The sequence below is a fragment of the Patella vulgata genome, chromosome 6 (assembly GCF_932274485.2).
Source record: "Patella vulgata chromosome 6, xgPatVulg1.2, whole genome shotgun sequence".
Lineage (NCBI taxonomy): Eukaryota > Metazoa > Mollusca > Gastropoda > Patellidae > Patella > Patella vulgata.
This window is the reverse complement of record NC_065884.2, coordinates 26,876,540-26,881,539: the sequence shown is the minus strand read 5'-3', so window position 1 is coordinate 26,881,539 and position 5,000 is coordinate 26,876,540.

Sequence of the window (5,000 nt, the reverse complement as noted above, 5' to 3'; positions counted from 1 at the left end):
GATATTTTCTAATAAACAGGTTGGCAGTGGGATTTTGGAGTGTAGAGGTTTTTGTATGTTGAGTACATAGTGTCATCTGAAAATATGCCTCAAATTTTAAAATCTGGCCCTTAATGTTTCAAAGGTAACTATATTTGGTGACTTGAATAGACAATAAGGATAGTGTGAGCAAGAAAATTGTTTATAATTGAGAGTTGACTTAAAATATCTTGTGAACAGGTTTGCAATAGCCAATTTCTATGTTAATTTTTTGAGGTGTCTGGATAAGCAAGACTAATATGATTAGTATAGTTTAATAGAGCTGGATAATAGAGACTTGAATCACTGACACACATCAGGTGTATATGTTATGGGTTAGAATATAGGTCGCATGCTGGCAGACGGCATTTCGTCTGCTATTCTAGAGAGATATTTTCATATTTTAAAACTAAGTTCGGGGATACTTAACCTCGAAGTTCGAAAGGTCTAAAAGTTTCGAGGTGATATAGTGTTCCGAATAATATTTGTACTAAAAGTAAATTGAACTTCCACTGAAATAGGGATAATATACACATAGATTATTATATTTTAAAAAATACAATGAGTTATCTCCCTTGCAATATTGACTATAGGTAAGATTCCACTTAATTGATTAGATTCAGAGTGCATTTTATGCTGGTTAGGAGAAGTCGAGTTCAATTTCTCCGTTATATTTATATTTAACAAATAGGGATGGTATTATGAATCTTTCTCTAAATTTTGTTTGGTTATTTCTATAATACTTACTAATGTAATATAGGTTTTGTTGAAGAATTCTTTGAAAGTACTTAATAATATCAATATTATAATGCACATTATCTATCAGTTTGCAGCGTCTATTGAAAATAGCCTGTCTTGCACTGCTTAAAATTACATTAATTAAATAAATAGGTGCATTTTTACACATACAATAACCAAATAAAAGAAAGGAATATAATTCAATATCATTAAAAGGTACAGGTGAGATATCTGTTATGACATCTTTAATAAATGAAATCAAGGAAGATAATTCTGGACATAACGTAAAAAGATGACAAATTGTTTCTGTTTCGGACAAACAGACTGGACATTGGTCATCATCGACTCGACCTATTTTAAATAATTTTTCTTTAGTCCATATAACATTGTGGCATATTTTATAATCTAATTCAATAAGTTTGGCCGGTTTAAAATTAAAATACACATTTTTCCAGATTATGTCCCATTTACAATTATAATTATGAGATTCCCAGAATTCTATACACTTGGGTTGTTTAAATGCAAATTCTAATAATTGTTTATAACAGTAGCGAGATGTTAAGGCGGATGCTTTAAGACTATTGCCTAGTCTAATAAACTTATATTCAGAATTAGTAGTCTGATTATGATTAATATCATTAAAACCGGTATTAATAATAGTTTTCCATTCATCTGGAATAGAAGATAACAAAATATTATAAAATTTATTGACTATTTCAACATTGTAATCTTTATCATAGTCACTACATTCTATTAAATCAATAATGTGTGGGCCATGGAGGAATCCAGGCTTAATAAACCAAATAATGTCATATATTTTAACAATGTTAGCCTCTTTAAATAAGTCACATTGTAATGGTTTATTCTTATGTATAATCCTAGGATTATTCCACAAGGGTTGAATAGATACATCATGCAGTGTAGTGGGTACAGGTCTAGTGTCTAAATTTAGGTCATTCCATGCTAATAATAGGTTTTTATAAAAGTCAGGTAGTTTATTTAATTCCTTTTTGTCATATGTAATTTTAAATATATCAATGTCTAGGTTTACATTACCATAAGATCTTAAGAAATAAGTCATGGTATGCTTCCATGTAGCATAATAATTGTTATCAACATATTTTATAATCCATTTTAAAATCAGGCTTTTAGCTTTTAGACATATATTAGGTAAACCCAGGCCGCCATCATACCTATTACCTGTGACAGTATCATACTGAATGAGAGGGGGTTTATTATTCCAAAGGAAATTTCTGACAAGCTTTGTTACTTCATTTGACACTGATACAGGTAGTGGTATGACAGTGGCTGTATACCATAATTTAGATAGTAACAGAGATTGTATTATAACAATTTTACCTTGAAGAGTAAGGTGTCTTTTTCTCCACAAACTTAAGACAGAACTAATCTTATTTATTTTAGGCTTCCAATTTAATTCAGAACAAAGTGCCTTATTAGGACCTAGGTACACACCCAGGATTTTTATGCTACCATACACACACTTAATAGGTATGTTAAAATTGAAATTGTTCTGATAACACTTGCCTATGGGCAACACTTCTGACTTATTAATATTTATTTTCGCACCGCTGGCTTTACAAAAAGGTTCTATAATACTTAAAATCGATTCAACTGATTTAACATCAGATAGTGTTAAATTAGTATCATCTGCATATTGATATATAATAGATGTAATATTAAAAGATTTTAAATTAATACCTTTTAAGGGAGACTGTTTAATTAGAATATTGAGGGGCTGTGCTGATAAAATATATAGCATGGAGCTCAGGGGATCTCCTTGTCGAATTGATCTTGTGATTGAGAAAAAGGGGGTTAAATGGCCATTTACTTTAACCGTTGTAACACAATTAGAATATAATATTCTTAACCATTTAATGAAATTGTTACCAAATCCATAATATTTTAAAACAGTAAATAAATACAAGTGAGATACACGGTCAAACGCCTTTTCACAATCTAAACTTACTATAAAACCATTTAAATTTTCTACCTCGGTATAATCAATAATATCTCGAATGCTTGCTATATTATCATGTATGCTACGGCCAGGGACTGCGCATGTTTGTTCAGATGAAATAACAGTATGTATTACCTTTTTAAGTCGATGAGCAAGGCACCTAGATAGGATTTTGTAATCTGACTGGAGAAGAGAAATCGGTCTGAAGTTCTTTAAATCACGCTTATCTCCCTTGTCTTTATATATCAGTGTAAGCATGCCTTTTCTCATCGACCTAGAGAGGTAATTTTCATTAAAAATACAATTAATAATATATAAATATATAGGTCCAAGTTTTGGCCAGAACTTTAAATAGAATTGATAGCTTAACGAATCAAGCCCCGGACTCTTACTAGCAGACGACACTGTGGATATTGACTGTGTCAACTCATCAAGTGTGATGTTACGCTCAAGGTGATTTCTGTCGTCTGCTGAAAGTGTATCGGTAATTAGGTCACACATAGAAGTTATACACTCAATATTGTCTTCTTCTTTACTATATAAAGTATTATAAAAATTAAAACACGTATCTATGATATCAGATGAATTGGCCACAATATTCCCGTTATTATTAATCAGTTCCTTGATACAATTTTTATTTTGTCTTTGTTTCTCCATGTTTAAAAAATATGAGGTATTCTTATCTCCTTCGGTGGCGTTTTGAATTTTGCTTCTTAGTATTGAGCCAGAACAAATATTTTCTTCATACTTTTGTAATTCAGTTTCTAATTCAATTATAGTGTTATAGCTACAGTTACGACCTTTGGCTAATTTTGTATATTCAGTTTCTAGTTTCTTTTGTAATTTATAAAATTCATTTTTTTCTTCACGTTTACGTTTTATAGAATAGTCTTGTGATATTTTCTTAAATTTATATTTTAAATTATCCCACCATATCAGTGGTTCTGTGACATATAAATCATTAGTAATTTCATCATCTAATATCTTATTAATAAGAGTACAATACATATTATCATATAACAAATTATTATTCAATATATAAGGGGGGTGGCCTCTATCTACATCGGAGAGGTCAAATAATAAGTATACAATATTATGATCAGAAAATTTACTTGTATGAATATAACAATGGGAACAATAATTGATAAGAGACCTACTGATTAGAATATGATCAATTCTACTTAATTTATATTCGTTTCTAACTAATAATTTGCGAGTAAACTGTCGTTTGTCAGGATTTTTATGTCTAAAGATGTCACATAAGTTGTATCTAAGAACAAAATTATTAAGAGCTAAACTACTAGATTTAATCGTTGTCATACCGCTTGCGCGGTCTAAAAAATGGTTAAACACTTCATTATAATCACCAGCAATAATATTATATCTATTAACATCTAAATATACATTAAAATCATTTAAAAATGTAACACGTTCAGAAGCAACATTAGGTAAATATAATGAAAATATGGACACATCTTTATTATCGATTTGGCAATCTACTCTTATAATTCTACCATCATTATCACTTTTAAAATTAATAATAGAATTAGAAAAGTTATTTTTAAATAAAACTGCAACGCCTCTACGGCTATTTTTAAAATTACTGGTGTACATTGGCCCATCCCATAAGTTGTTGATTTTTAAAATAAATTCGTTATCCCAAAAGGTTTCTTGAAGACATAAAATATCAATATAATTATGTTTAAAAAAGGAAATTATGTTACTAAATTTGGCTTGGTCTCGAAGACCATTACAGTTTAAGGATATTAATTTAATAGGCATTGAAAATTTAAAGGGATAGTTACAATAATATAATTACTTCTTCTTCTTGGGTTTTCCTTGTTTCTTGTCTTTTTCTTTACTCTTATCTGTTTCTTTGTCTTTGTCTTTGTAGTTTTCTTTCTCAACTGTACTTTCTTTATTTCCATCGCTCCTGAGTCTGCTAGTTACCACCTTCATGATGTTTTTTAGATCTGGAGATGTAACAAGTCGGTTACGTCTAAAGAAACCTGTCGCGTTTTCTGCTGGCGTCGGAGTTTCAGAGGCTACATCGGGAATTATGGAATAATCTCTTATATCTATTTCAGTTTCTGTTGCTGGTTCGTCCTCATTTCTCGTGGATTCACTTGGTGAAATTGCATGATCTTTGTTTTCACAATCTTTCTTATAATCAATGTCTTCATCTTTTCTATCTATAATATCTTCTTCATCCCTGATGTTTTTCTTTTTCTCATCTACATTTTGTTCTTCTTCTTCTTCTTCTTCT